This window comes from Trematomus bernacchii, unplaced genomic scaffold (genome assembly GCF_902827165.1).
Source record: "Trematomus bernacchii unplaced genomic scaffold, fTreBer1.1, whole genome shotgun sequence".
Taxonomy (NCBI): Eukaryota; Metazoa; Chordata; class Actinopteri; order Perciformes; family Nototheniidae; genus Trematomus; species Trematomus bernacchii.
The window spans coordinates 7,299,229-7,315,705 of NW_022987803.1; the positions used below are offsets into that span (position 1 = coordinate 7,299,229).

At 42.8% G+C, this 16,477-nt stretch overlaps 1 protein-coding gene across 1 annotated transcript in view; it reads right to left on the bottom strand.

Annotated features, from left to right (window-relative positions):
• Positions 1-16,407, bottom strand: part of paqr8 (progestin and adipoQ receptor family member VIII) — a 40,107-nt gene extending 23,700 nt beyond the window's left edge. Inside the window, exon 1 of the mRNA XM_034150332.1 lies at positions 16,244-16,407. The gene's annotated coding sequence lies outside the window, so the exon portion shown is untranslated. The remainder of the gene's footprint in view (positions 1-16,243) is intronic.
• Positions 16,408-16,477: the final 70 nt, after the last annotated feature.

Consider the following 16,477-nt stretch of genomic DNA (forward strand, 5'->3'; position numbering starts at 1 on the left):
ATAAATAAAATGTTACCTCTCATTTATCAAATATGAAGAATTCATTTTCAAACATTGATTAAAGCCAATCTTTAAATGATTAAACAAACGCCTGTTTGAGACTCCTCAGTGCACACAAAAACATAACTTGGATAAATAAATAAATACGGATATGCTATTTAAAACCACCTCGAATATGTTGTGTTAATGTTATGAAATGTTTTCTCATAATTGATGCGGTAAGCAGGAGGACGGAATTACGTCTAAACTGACGCCGTTTTGCATTTCTATAGGTTGTAGGTACGAGCATGGTTTTATATACTATCACGTTTAATCGTGTTTTATGCCGTTTGCCAAGACTTGATACGTCGCTCGTAAAACACAGGAGGTATGGAAACTAAGAACACCATATGTGGTAAATTGTACAGCTAATATAACACAATCCATTAGTTGTATTTCCTTTAACTGGTGGATTATGTATATATAGTTGCTGATCGACAGCTGGAACACAAACCACCAAATACAACAAAAATAATTCAGATCCAGTCGTCATGACTCCACTCCGGAGGGATTCCCCGATCATTTCTTACAGTTTCTCATCAAGGGGGTGTCTCCTGTCCCCGGGACAAACACACTGCCTGAGGTCTCGCCTGAGGAAGGTTATGTGTATTTGTTTTGTCATTAACTTTTTTCGGACCACTTATTTATTTATTTAGGTGACGATCCGACCTCCATGCTGCTACTCTGGTTCAAACTGCATCCACCAAACAATATGATTTATCTCGACCTCCCCACAATAACCAAAATCTGACACGGTGTGAGATGTCTTTTTTAGCTGTTCTATCGTTATTTCCTGCGATCTTCTTCATGCAGTCAGTCAAAATGAATGAATGAATGGGCGTTTCTTTGACTATGTATAGGCAAATATGGGCGTTACGAGTCGATTGTGATTTATCAAGGGAAACAGGCGTAGGGAGTGCCGTACGCACTTCCCTCGCCGGTACGCAATGTTTTGTGAATCGGAAAATGGCGGAAAATGTATGTACCTATTTTTGTGCTTTGTACTACGTAAGCAACCTTCCCACGTCAATCCTACGCAAGGCGTTATAAATGAGGCCCCTGGGGCCTCATTTATAAAGGGATATACGCTCAAAAAATGGCGTACGCCAGTTTCTACGCAATGTTTGCGATTTATAAAATATTAACTTGACGGGAAAATGTGCTGTCCTCCACGCAAACTCTAACCCATGCGTACGCACTAAGCACACAAACGGGAGAGACGAGAAACTGCGACACCGTTGGCAGAAGGAAGAATGGAGAGAAATATGTGGAAATAATACCATAAATAAAATGTTACCTCTCATTTATCAAATATGAAGAATTCATTTTCAAACATTGATTAAAGCCAATCTTAAAATGATTAAACAAACGCCTGTTTGAGACTCCTCAGTGCACACAAAAACATAACTTGGAGAAATAAATAAATACGGATATGCTATTTAAAACCACCTCGAATATGTTGTGTTAATGTTATGAAATGTTTTCTCATAAATGATGCGGTAAGCAGGAGGACAGAATTACGTCTAAACTGACGCCGTTTTGCATTTCTATAGGTTGCAGATACGAGCATGGTTTTATATACTATCACGTTTAATCGTGTTTTATGCCGTTTGCCAAGACTTGATAAGTCGCTCGTAAAACACAGGAGGTATGGAAACTAAGAACACCATATGTGGTAAATTGTACAGCTAATATAACACAATCCATTAGTTGTATTTCCTTTAACTGGTGGATTATGTATATATAGTTGCTGATCGACAGCTGGAACACAAACCACCAAATACAACACAATAATTCAGATCCAGTCGTCATGACTCCACTCCGGAGGGATTCCCCGATCATTTCTTACAGTTTCTCATCAAGGGGGTGTCTCCTGTCCCCGGGACAAACACACTGCCTGAGGAAGGTTATGTGTATTTGTTTTGTCATTAACTTTTTTCGGACCACTTATTTATTTATTTTGGTGACGATCCGACCTCCATGCTGCTACTCTGGTTCAAACTGCATCCACCAAACAATATGATTTATCTCGACCTCCCCACAATAACCAAAATCTGACACGGTGTGAGATGTCTTTTTTAGCTGTTCTATCGTAATTTCCTGCGATCTTCTTCATGCAGTCAGTCAAAATGAATGAATGAATGGGCGTTTCTTTGACTATGTATAGGCAAATATGGGCGTTACGAGTCGATTGTGATTTATCAAGGGAAACAGGCGTAGGGAGTGCCGTACGCACTTCCCTCGCCGGTACGCAACGTTTTGTGAATCGGAAAATGGCGGAAAATTTATGTACCTATTTTTGTGCTTTGTACTACGTAAGCAACCTTCCTACGTCAATCCTACGCAAGGCGTTATAAATGAGGCCCCAGATCAGCTGCTGCTGACGGAGAACACGCAGCTCTTCCGGATCACAGCTCCGCCGCTGTGACGGACCGTTGAGCGGAGCAAAATACACTAAGGGGAGAAGGGGGTAAATTGAGCCAGTGGGTAAATTGAACCACCCCCTGTAACCAGGCAACGCCTTATAGTTGTAATCACGTGACCAGAAATTATGCAAGCTCCTCCCATTTCTCATTGCCTGTGCATGTCAAAAAAAAAATTATCCAGGTTTAAACACATATATTGTATATGTTGATGTGTTAGCAACGTAAAAAACCATGTGAATCATTAAGCTAAAGATGACTCTGAATTTTTAAGCTAGGCTATTTTTTCTAAAATGGTGGCTATGGGGTAAAGTGAACCATGGGCCTTGGGGTAAGTTGAGCCAGTGGTTCAACTTACCATGAGTTAAGTGTAAACAGTCTTAAATTGAATTTTAATATAGTATTAAACAACAGATGTTGTTCCTTCCGATTTTAAACAGTGTAGAAAAGCCATCATGCCAAGAACATACAACCGAAAGACAAGCTGGGGCTCAACACCCCTTGAGGAGATGAAGAGAGCAGCCGCTGAGGTCAAATGTGGAAAATCCATTCGAGCAGTGGCCAAAGAGAGAGAAATTGACAGGACAACGCAGATACATTAAAAAGAAAGAGGAAAAGGAAGTGAAAACAGTAGGGTACAGTGGGACAGCACAGGCAAATACAGTCTTCACAGAGGAGATAGAGAAGGGGCTTGCAGACCACATACAAAAACTGGCTGACGTTCCATGGCCTTACTCCAAGGAAATGCTGTGAACTGGCATTTGAACTGGCAGACAGAAACAACATACCTGTCCCCAACAACTGGGGGAGACTAGTTGTGCAGGTAGGGTGTTCAAGAGAAAACATGATTTAGTATGTCAACTAAGGCTAAATGATGTTGTGTAGCTAAATACAGTAGGCCTATCTTGAACAAATAAATTGTATTTTTATAGGTCGAGATTGGTTCACAAACTTAAAGGCACGCCATCATCTTTCCTGCCGTATGCCTAAAGCAACATCCATGGGAAGGGCTACAGCCTTCAATAAAACGACAGTGGGGGAATTATTTGGCAATCTGGGCAAAGTGATGGAAAGGTGACAGAATTTACTTTTGATAACATTAATAGTGCATTGCATGTGTTTACTAGCCGCATTTTCATATATATTTATTGCTATTTTGTTGCAAATTATTTTTCGTTAGCCTACCTGTAAGGTTTAATTATTCTGATCTGTTTATTTAATGTCCTCTCTTTGATTTACAGGCATACATTCCCTTCAAATACGATTTACAATGTTGATGAAACTGGTGTCACGACAGTGCAGAAGCCAAAGCAGGTTGTCACAGAGAAAGGGAAAAAGCAAGTGGGCGCCATCACATCAGCTGAGAGAGGAGAGCTGGTGACTATTGTGTGTGCGATCAACGCTGCTGGGAATGCAGCACCTCCAATGTTCATCTTCCCAAGGGTTAGATATAAAGACCACTTTATCACAGGAGCACCTCCAGGATCTATTGGTACCTCCACCAGATCAGGATGGATCAATGAAGAGACCTTCACTTTGTTCCTCGAACATCTCATTCAGCATTCTCACTGCTCCCCTGACCATCCCATTCTAATCATCCTTGATATCCATGAGGCTCATATCTCCCTAAGGGCAGTCGATATAGCGAAGAGCAAGTGTGTTCTCACCATTCCACCTCACACATCCCATCACACATCCCATCGCTTGCAGCCTCTGGACAATACTGTGTATGGTCCATTCAAGACCTACTATAATAAAGCTCTCGATGGGTGGATGAGATCCAACCCAGGAAAAACAGCCTCAATATACAATCTTGCCGGATGTGTAAATGAGGCTTTCCTGTCAGCAATGACACCGCAAAATGTCATTTCTGGATTCAGGTCCACAGGGATCAACCCATATAACCGAGATATCTTCCATGATTTTGAGCCATCCATGGTGTCAGACAGGCCAAACCCTAAGTTACAGTCTGCCGCTCGAGATCATTCAACCACTGCAGATGATCCACCCGCTGCAGATGATCCACCCACTGCAGATGATCCACCCGCTGCATGCCCAGACTTGTAGTGATTTTCACCTCTTTTAATACTTTTCGCCTCAGACGGCCGTCTTGGTGTGTGGTGCGAGACGGGAGATGTAGTTCATTGAGCGGTTTCACACAAAAAAAGTGTTACTTCACAGTTTTACGACACATTTTTATTTTTTTGACTTGTAAAATTATCTTTTAAATTGACAAACATCATATGTGTAATTCGTGGCACAATTCAAACGGGATCGAAAGATAATCTTTCTCTCTCCATTGACTTCAATACAAACTTTTTCCGAAATAAGGTCCCATGAGTCCCACCGGAAAGGGAGGGACTTCGCCTCGCTATAAGGTCCCATGGAGCTCAACCGGAAGGGGAGGGACTTCGCCTCTCGCTCTTGTTTCACACTCCAGGGGTGTTTCTCAATCGCGAGTAAAGCTGCTTCAGAGCCACTATTTCAAGCATACTACGTCATCGAGTGCCGCCGAAGTACTGTTCCAATCTCCAGCATACTTGGAAATCTACCGAGCCCGGCGTACTCCGTTTGGAGAAATATCGAGGCTGCACATGAGTAGACTCCGCGGTCTTAAAATCCCCACAATGCTTTGCGCACGGACCAATTTCCCCAAATCTGTGACGGAAGATGTAAGGCGGGGCCTCTCATATGACGCACACCTGCACACTTGCTAGCGTGTTCCACACTTCGTTTTCCGAATGCCAGGAAGTATTCTTGCCTCGCTTCTGAAGCAAGATGCTCGGCAGACATGTGCTACCAAGCAAGCGTACTCGCGATTGAGAAACACCCCAGTACTCTTAAGTGCTTTGCAAGCTGCCAATAAACCAAACCGGTTCCGGGCTACAGCCTGATTTAGCTCTGGTTCTTCCTGTTTCAGCCGCAGCGGAGCCGGCTCTAAACACCGAAAACCGGTTCTTAGCTGACCCCACTTGGCTGTCCGGCAAGAACCAAGAACCACGCTCACGTCGGAAGGGGGCGAGATTAACCTGAGCCATAATAACAGTTTATGGCGAGTACGGAAAGTGAAAGTTGTAACAAGCAGTAACGCTGAGCAAAGTGACTAGAACGCAACCACACACTTATACAAAAATAACACACTTTATAAAGTCAGGCAACACTAACCAGGCTTCGTGTGATTCTGTTTATTTGTACCTTACTTTGACCATCCGTTCGCTGTTATTGATCATTGTGGAGAGCAGGAAGAAGTTTTGTTTTGTATTATAGCAGCTATCAGATGGAATCAATACATGGGCTGCACAGGTTGTCATGTCCGACTATCACATGTAGAATCATAATGAAAAGGTAAAATGTGCCTGTAGAAAAAGGCTTATGCCACAATAGGATAGCAACAAGTAGTCAAGATAGTCAGTTTAGCTTCGGTTGCTGTTGCATAACTGCGGTCAACTGAGCCGTCTCTCGCGTTCGCTTGGTCAAATCAGCAGCTATTCATTTTTGAGTGCGCAATTAATAGCGCCTTTACGGTAATCTCTGTACAAGAGTAAAATAATGCATGTTTTTTTCTGCTTTATTTGCAATACAAGTCATTTGTACCATAAGTTCTTAATAAAACTGACACTGTTTGACTCAGTCCTAGTTTGACTGTTACAATAAAATGAAGTATAAGGAATAAGTTCCCTGAGGAAAGATTACGCAAATGAGCCGCTGACGTCACTTCGTCTTCTTCTGCTTTGGGTTTACTGGCAGACCGCAAACAACTTCACGGCGTATACTGCCACCCGAAGTCCCCGGCCGGAAGTCCCCGGAGTTGGGGACTGGCTTCAGTAGAAGCTGCTGGGACTAGTGATGGGAATTATGGCTCTTTGAAGGGAGCCGGATCTTATGGCTCCGTTCCTTTCAAAGAGCCGTTCAAAAGAGCCTTTCAAAAGAGTCGTTCAAAAGAGCAGTTCAAAAGAGCCGTTTTTTTTTAAGGGGGCGGGGTTACTAGGTTTATCTGCGAAATAATCACCAGGATAATGATTGACTGTATTGCCAGACCTAATGTCAATAATCTGCATTGTAAACATGACACAAGGTGGCGCCATATCCATGTCATTCATGTCAGTGAATGTATTACTTTTACCCTCTGTATGTACCCTTATGTGTGGAGGGTTATGTGTGGAAACGCGCCATAATGGCGCGTTTCCACTACAGCGCGGAGCACGGTTTAAGAGGGCTGTGACGTCAGCGGCCCGTTTTTGGTTGCGTTTCCACTTGGCCTAGTACCGGCCGGCGGGTCCTAATTCACAGTTTTTCTGGCCTCATAAAATCGTGGGTCTAGGGCCAGAGACAACGAGGCTGAGTCGGGCTGAGTATGCTAAACTAAAGAGAGAATCGCTGGCAAGGGGGCTACAACTACAACAAGATGGACATATTTGACCGTGATTTAATTGTAATACACGTTTCAAAATGATGCCGAAGTAACAACATACTGATACCGGTTAGTAAAAACCATGAATTAATGCTTTGACAAGTCTGCAGACAGACGGCAGGCGAAAAACCTTTTAAAATGCGTGTTTTCTAAATGGAGATTGGCTAAGCTAACGCAGTATATGCTCCGACCGTCCACACTCACAACAACGGCCTATACAGACATAAATAAAGCAGCGACTGTATTCGCCATGACACAGGCAGTCTGTGGTTTGTACTTGTTTAACTTTTGTCTAGTTTCTGAACATATATGAGGAGCTGTGAGCTCTGAGTGCTAACAGCTAACGGCTGTGTTGTTTTTCTGGGGTTCTCATTGAAGATGACGTCACGGCTCCGCCTACACTGCGTTACTATAGATACTACCCCAGTTCCTAAACTGTAATGGAAATGCGCCATAAAGTGAGCCAGTCCTAACGAGGCCTAGCCATACCGAGCGAGGCCGAGCGAGGCCGTGTAGTGGAAACGCGCCATATGCAAAAGTGGGTATTTTTGGGCCCGGTGAGGTGGTTTTCTTGAAGTATCTTTGTAATTACATTTTTTTATCATTTCATATTCCAGCTATTCCTCAAAAAACATGTTTTGGATATCATGCCATTCTCATTTTGAATTTACATTTTAAGACATTTTTGTTTTTGTATTACTACCCCAAGCTTCCATAAGTGGGTCTTTTTGGACCCGGTGAGGTGGTGTTCTTGAAGTATCTTTGTAATTAAAAAAATGTTTCATTTCATATTCCAGCTATTCCTCAAAAAACATGTTTTGGATATCATGCCATTCACATTTTTAATTTACATTTTAAGAAATTGTAGTTTTTGTATTAGTACCCCAAGCTTCCATAAGTGGGTCAAAACTGACCCGCATGCATTTTCTATGGAATCCTATGGGAAAACGTTTTTTTTCAAAAATGTAAAAGACATTTCTAAAATTATAAATAGTGAAAAATTAAATATAAAATATTTTTAGTGTGAACCAAAATATAATACTAAATATTATACAAGAGATTTTTCTTAACCAAAATAACAAAAATTGCATAAAAACACATATTATTCTAATACGGGTCCTTTTAGACCCACTTATGGAAGAGTGTAGGGTCCAGTGACTCGTGCATCTAAGGTAGTGGTTCCCAAACTTTTTGTGCCCAAGGCACACCAAAGGACAAAAAAAAATCTCAAGGCACACCTATTGTGCAAAATAGCCCGTATAACACGTGTTATCACTCATATCATGTAAAATATCTGTAAATGTGCATAATTATTTACTAATGCCAAATAAAATGTGACAAAGACAACTATATTACTCATGAAATATTTATTAACAAAATATTTCAAATTAATTTGAAACTTTATGAAATTAGGCTTCATCAAAGCAGCAACACACTCATTTAAACCAGACAGGTCACACAATAAAAAATGAGGCAAAGGAAACTCAGCAGAAATTCAGCACAGAGAACTGTCAATGCAAGGAAGCTGCACTGTCCATGGTCCTGAACTACAAATTATAAATATAACATTTCAGCAATCAGCATAGAAACATGTGCTATTGTAAATATTTTTGCCGACTTACAAATTAGTGAGATACATGTGCCTGTCGGGGCGCACAGATTTTTTTAATCCTTGGTGGCACTGAGGAGAGGGCCACTCGCAAGTCCTGTTCAACAGAGCCGTGACCTCCTGTTGTTCTTCATGCCGCTCGCCTGCAGTTTCTCTGTCAAATGTTGCTCAATATCTTCTGACATGTCGTCGATTCTTCTTTTGATGGTATTATCAGACGACGGCACTTTGGATAGCTCATTTGCGGCATCTGGACCCAGCATGATACCTACAATTTTTTTGCAAGCGGGGAGGATGAGTGTCTCCGCTATTGTGTGAGGTTTCTTCTGCTTTGCAATGAGCTCCGCTAGCATGTAACTAGCCTCCATTGCCTTTTCAGACACTTTCACACAATCCAACAAACGGTCTTGCTGCCTCTGGTTCAGATCCCGCGCTCTTATGAAGTAGGCCAAGTTTCTCTGAACATGGAAGGGATGTTTGGTTTCCAAGTGCCTCTTCAGCTTGCTTGGAACCATGTTCGCATTAGCTAACTTCTCCCGACAGACGACGCACTCGGGTTGAGGATTGTTGCCATCCCCGGTCCAACTGAAGCCATAATGCTGTGTTCACACCGGACGCGATGCGACGTTTGGGGGCGGCACGATTACATGTAAAGTCAATGCAGAGACGTGGACAGACGCGAATTCGCTCCGACGGCGCGCATGAAGCGGTGGACGCAGCGCGAATCACACGATTGAGGCGATTGAACGGTGCCGCGTTAAACGCGAGAGTTCAATTTTTTCAACTCGAGCGTCAAATTCACGTGACGCGTTCTCGCGGAAGCCAATCAGCGGTGAGGATCTCAGCCGCCGTCACTGACGTTCAACCACACAACATCAGCCGTTAGCTGTTAGCAGTTAGCACACAGAGCTCACAGCTCCTCATATCCGTTCAGAAACTGGACAAAAGTTAAACAAGTACAAACCACAGACTGTCTGTGTCATGGTGAATACAGTCGCTGCTTATTTATGTCTGTAGGCCGTTGTTATGAGTGTGGAATGAGCATATACAACGTTAGCTTAGCCTGGTTGACCCGATCTTCATTCAGAAAACAAGCATTTTAAAAGGTGTTTTGCCAGCCGTCTTGTCTGCAGACTTGTCAAAGCATTAATTCATGGTTGTTACTAACCGGTATCAGTATGTTGTTACTTCGGCATCATTTAGAAACGTGTATTACAATTTAATCACGGTAAAATATGTTCATTTGTTGTAGTTGTAGCTCCCGAGCCAGCGCGTCTTGTTTGAATGATGCGAGTAAACACAGCTGGCAGCCGCGGTGAACCTCCAGCGTTTAGAGCGATGCGATAGGAGCGATTAGAGCGAAGCGAATAGTCGCATCGCGTCCGGTGTGAACGCAGCATAAGACAGGTAACTGTCATGATACTGTCTGCTGACAGTTTTTTTCCTCTTTTCTTTCGGTGGAGGGTTTTCTCCGCACAAGAAAGCGCTCCATTTTCCCTCTTGCGTGTTTCTCTGTTTTAATGTTGTCCTTCAGCCTTCGGTGTGTCACGGTCATATAATTCCCACCTGCAACTGCGTTACCTGCGAAATATGGGGTTCCGTGAGGATTTTTTTTAAATAATTGTTTTTAGGTATAGAGTTTGCCTCTGTATTATGAAATGAGTGCATACAAAGTACTGATATAGTAAATTAAAAAATAATTATTTTTGTGTAGTTGTATATTGCAATAATAACGTATGGTTGTCACAAAATCCCACGGCACACCCGGACTTGCCTCACGGCACACCAGTGTGCCGCGGCACACCGTTTGGGAACCACTGATCTAAGGATTAAGTAAATAAAGTTGCCTTGCCTTGAATTAAATTCACGTAACTCTTAATATTAGATAGGCCTACTGTGTTTTTAAGTGGCGATGGAGATTATTTGTTGACCCTGCTTTAAAGGATATTTTGCCTTTACAAATGGTGCGCTTTATCACTGCCTGGGCTTTGGATGAAGTGCATCCAAATGCTGCTGCGTTTTCGCGTTTGGCTAATTTTCCATCCGAAAAACACGTTGTCTACCTGTCCTGTACCACTTGTTATGACTTCTCTCTCGCGCGTATTCCGTTAAGACCCACCCCATCTCACTCCTCGTGCTGAAACCTACCAATCAGAGTAGGGGCGGGTCTTCACAGAATACTTAACCTGTTACGCACCGCCCCCCGGTACCGGGCGGATAAACGCGTCATTTGCAGGAAACAACGTCTAAGGAATCTTAATATTTAATAAACTATGAATGTTTTATATCCATGTAACGGGAAGAAACTCAGCTAACTGATCTTTTTAAAAAAAAAAATCAAAAAAAACCCACAATGCTAACACTCAGCCTCTGAATTAGCCACGAGCGAAAAGATTTAACCTAAAACTGCACCTAAACTCACTCATAACTCCCTTATTACTTATCCTAGATGCACAGCCAACCCCTCGTTTTGCATCTCCTGGAGACACAGAATCTGGGGGTGCCCACCTCAACACTCAGTGATAAACATTTGCGACGCTATAAACGAAAGCGTACATCATAACATGTGGAGCTAGGTAGCTAGAAACGCTAACATGGCTTACCTTGGTCAAAACTGGTCTTCAATGGCATTAAAACGATAAAAAAGACGATGCTGCAGTTAATCCATAGGTTAATCCAATGTGTCTTTGTCCTCTTTGAAATTATTTCTGATAATCCATAAGCAATAAAACTGCTTTTTCGTTTCCAAATGTCAGAGCGAGAGATCGGTCCACTCTGCTACAAAATTACATGCGCGAAGCCCCCACCGTTTGTTTTCACAACGAGTGTGTGTGGGGGCCTCCCCCTTCGATTCTATTGGCTCTAACGGTCAGAAAGAGGTGTCAACCATCAAAATCGACCAAGGGGGGCCAGAGATATGGGAAAAAAAACATTTTCACCCAAATCACCTCAGAGGTGGGGTGGTTTTGGCTAAACCTCTCTAAAAAGGTCAAATGTCACTTGTTTTGCATCAATCTTGATACAGGGTACTTATTATATGTTGTACTTTGGATTCCTTTTAGTCTACTAACCCATCATCCAAGGGTAGTTTTCACTATAAGTAAAAAAGAATATTTGGACGGACACTATAATTTACAGTTTTTTACTATGTAAAATCGGAATTTTCTTTAAAATAAAAAACATCTATATTGATTCTGACACTTCTACATCCAACTCACAGATGTAACCTTGCTTTGATAAAATAAATTATTCATATAACCCTTTTAGAAGTTAAGTTGTAGTCATTTGTTTTGGGCATGTCATTTTCGAGCCTGAAACATGAAAAACAGGCTTGGTGCTTAACAGGTTAAGGGAACAAAATCAAGCTTTTTAAAAGGCGAGTGGATTTTGGCAGGCAGTGAGTGCGGACCAACGATTGAACGATAACAAGAACGGCTCTCACCAAGTACGACTCGGTTCCCCTCGTTCATACCAAAGAGCCGTTCAAAAGAATCAGCTCGTTCGCGACCGACACATCACTAGCTGGGACTCCCAGCAGCTTCTACTGAAGCCTTCCGAGTAAATCGCCAGAACGCCGACACCTCCTCATCTCCACCGCTCCCATGTTTTCTTTTGTGTTGCCATAAGTTAGTCTCTCTGCGTTTGTGCACTGGGCGAATGCTAATGCTAATGCTAATAATGCTAATGCGAGGATAATAAAATGGCGGCTCTACAAAACATTTCAGAGTTTTACGGGGTGTGGTTTGCAATTCGCCCAGCCAATCAGAACTGGGGCACTTTTTTTCCCCCAGGAGAGTACCACCTCTAAGCAGGCACTAAAAATGGGGGTAAAAGTTCCCGGCACTAAGTACTCTTTTTGATGTGAACGCGACATAAGGGGTACTAACGGAACTAAACGGGAAAAGTACGGGGAAAAGTACTCGCCTATTGACTAGAGTGGCCGCGATCTTTGCGAACGCCGCGGTGCAGCCGTAACACGGCCGTAACGCGGCCGTAACGCGGCCGTAACGCGACGCAGACGGACCCGGTGGAATCTAGGGGTAACGCAGTGTCCACACGGCGGCGTGCATTGAAGCTTGCCGGTGGGCGTGTCTGAAACTCGACCAACAACCAATCACATGAATCTCCCGCCCCGGACACACAAGCACGTGGTTTGATTGGCTAGAGCTTGTACTGGCATATGATTTGATTGGCTGACGCTTCCGTCAAAGCTTCAAAAGTTGAACATTGCTCAACTTTTGAAGCGAGCAACGCGAGCAAAGCGAAGCGACGGAACCACAATGCAGTTCGGCAAAGCGTGACGTCACCCCATTCAAAGTGAATGGGCAGAAGCGTTGAAGCTTCAACGCATGCTGCCGTGTGGACGGGCCGTAACCCCTCCACACACACGCTCCCTGGCACGAGCGTGGAAAAATATGATTGACGGCGATTTCATTTGAACGGGACGGCGCAAAGCGAGAAGCATTCGGACCGATTCGGACCCAAGTAGACGGAAGGAATGAGGTATTTGCGGTCTACAATGACAGAGAAGAGACTGTCAAGTTTGGCTGTACTCAGCATTGAATCAAAACGCACTAAAGCTTTGGATCTTAATCAGTTTGTGAGGCGTTTTGCTGAACAACATGGTAATCGCCGCATTCAGCTGTTACGCAGCGTCCACACGGTGGCGTGCGTTGAAGCTTGCCGGCGGGCGTGTCTGAAGCTCGACCAACAACCAATCACATGAATCTTCCGCCCCGGACACACAAGCATGCGGTTTCATTGGCTAGAGCTTGTACTGGCATATGATTTGATTGGCTGACGCTTCCGTCGAAGCTTCAAAAGTTGAACATTGCTCAACTTTTGAAGCGAGCAACGCGAGCAAAGCGAAGCGACGCTCCCACAATGCAGTTGGGCAAAGTGTGACGTCACCCCATTCAAAGTGAATGGGCAGAAGCGTTGAAGCTTCAACGCAAGCCGCCGTGTGGACGGGCCGTTATAGGCATGCCAACTTGATGCTCTGCTCACGGAATGGATGATCATAAAAAACTGTTAAAATTATGACCAGTAGGCCTATGTGTGTATATATTTATTTTTCTTTGTGGGGGTCTGCCCTCAAAAAAGAGTTTTATGTCCTGAGAAAGTCAAATAAGACGGTGTGTAAAACACCAGCCAAAAAAAACTAACCACTTTGATTTAAGATAAAACGGACCTTTATTAATCCCTGTGGGGAAATTCAGTCAGTGGCGTAACAAGGTTGTGATTGGCCCCGGTACAAATATTGTTTTGCCCCCCCCCCCATCGCCCCCAAACATAAGCGCACGCTGATGTGCTCACATACGCACGGACATGCACAACCACTCAGAAGCGCCACATGTATAGGCTATCAACAACAGCCTGCCCTGGCCTCAGACCACCACAGCCTGACAACGGCACAGCGAACTAAGAAGAGGATTGAACCTGTTTCCTTGATGTTTGTCTCTGGGGAATGGGCCGGTAGGCCTACATAGACTGGTTGCTATAATATAGCTTTTGATCTTGGCGTCGGGGGTCTCAATAGCGCCAAAGAGTCCCCTATCGGTTGGGGCCCTTGGGGGAACTGGTGGACCCCCGCCGGGCACAGCCAAATCCAGCCTCTCCTCCTGGCTGGCTGGAGAAGAAGGTTGCACAGCCACGGCCACGGATACAGCTTCACTTGTGGAGCTAGATGGCAATGATGGTGGTGAGCTATCGTTAGCCTCCGGCTGCCGCTGCACATCAACATTGCTAACGTTAGCGCTCGATTTCGAGTATGACAAAAAAAACGGTCTAATTTTGTCAGTTTAGCTGTTACATCTCCTTGTTTTCTCTTGTCCTTTCTGTTTTGAGCGCTGCTCTTGTGCTTGTGTTTGCTGTACATTATAAATGCAAGCTATTACATTTGTTATAATGCTACCGAACTTGCTGCTTCAGCTACAGTACAGGTTGATTAAACGGTTCGCTTGTCACGCAAGGTATCACATGACATGAAAGGGAGCAAGGTCATTGGACAAACAAATTACAAATTAATTTAGGATGCTTGGTTACTTTGAAGACTGCGTGAACCGGTCAATGCCATTGGGGCCCCAAAAAAGATCAATTAAAAAGAAATATTGCACCGTCGATAGTTACGCCACTGAATTCAGTAGTTCAAACAGCAACAGGGTAAGAATAAAAAACAGGACAGCACAGATTCACACAGATTAATAAAATCAAAGATAAAAATAAAAATGATGAAAAACTATGAAATAAGAAATGAATTAAAAATAAAAATAAAAATGAGCATATATAGCTACACATTGGGTCATATAAACTATGAAGTAAGAAATTAATGAAAATGAAAATGAACATCTATACATATTGGGTCATACATATTACATTTGCATGGATGTATGGAAACAGTGTGTATTTATGTCCAGTAACATTGTTGACCCCTTGTTGTGCAGCCTGATGGCTACAGGCACAAAGGATTTAACTAGGCCAGTAGGTAAGGACTTTCCACTGGATAATAACTGAAGCGATGTGTATGTTTTAGCTGAATACACGTTTTTTTAACCCTAATTGATGCAGTTAGTCACTTCTTTAATGTTTGTTCTTTCTGATGTAAAGTCAAGGTTGTAACTGTTTGCAATAAAGTCGTGGGGCGCTGAACTGTTCCTTTGAATCTTTTGAATTTTGATATATGATAGTCATTCAAATTTGAAGGAGGTTGAGCAAGCATCTTGAGGAACATTCATCATGAACTCCTCCAAAAAATATAGTTTATTGAATAATAAATGAATATGTGAATCATAACAGTGATTGACAGCTGATAGGAATAATATGATTGTTAATATCATATTAATTCAGACAAACATCGACGAGACAGTTAATTAATGTACTTATTGCAGCAGTCTGCATAGATTTGGTACTCCTGCTGGTCTTTTATTTGTTATTGTTCAGTTAAAATTCATTAAATTATGTCTGTCACCTTATATATTTATATTTAAGGATTCACTGTTGTGCCACAATAATGTCACCTGATGTTATTGAGTTAAAATATCAATAGTGTGGCTTTCCAAGTTAACATTGATTGAGTTGACTGCGATTAAATCAGCATATACTTCTGCCAGGGGATGCCACCCCTCAAAATCTCCTGCCCCCCTCTTGCCACTCCATGAATATTTGTCTAGATCCGCCCCTGCGTGTAGGTAAAGCAGGTATGTAGTCAAACCTGTAATACTATCCTCTTCTTATGACACAGGGAGAGTGGAATGTGAGCTATTGTTTACCCAGCTAAATATGCACACTATATGAAGGAAATCAGAGGTTACTGTACACTGCAACTGAAAACAGCTACTGTATCTCCTCTGTGTGATAATGGTCATTTCCCCCCTCATCATTCCTCTGATTCTGATTACCTAAACTTTTTTAATCCTTGGGATTTTTGAGTTGATATTGGAAAAACAAGTTGGTGTTTTCTCATGTGGTGAATTAAAATCTTGTGCAACAGTCCTGGGAGTGCATTTTAACCCATAAAGAAATAATACATAAGCATGAAATGATATTTTCCTAAATGACCCGTTGATTTTGCGACAAACAAACTGTATTGCTTGCAGAATTCAGACTTAAAACACACATTTTACACAGACATGTCAACACAGGCAAAGTTGATCAAATAACCTTTGATTTGCCATAATGCGTGACAAAGTGAATACAATGCAAGGTAGTCTATGATGTGTAGGAAGTAAGAAAAAGAAAAGAAGAGACATCAGCTCAGCTCACCTGTTTGTATCGACACACACCTGTTGTCCCTCTGGAGTCGCAGGTCTCTGAAGAAAAAAACAAGCCTAACTACAGTATACTGCATGGTTTCCTCCGGTAATTGCACATAACTACTTAACATCAACACGTTGGAGTTGTGAGATTTCCGGAGGCTGCAGGGAGGAGAAAACACATCTAACCTGACAGCCTGGAGATTAAAGCGAGGGCGGGATTAGGACAAGAGAGTAAAGTGGT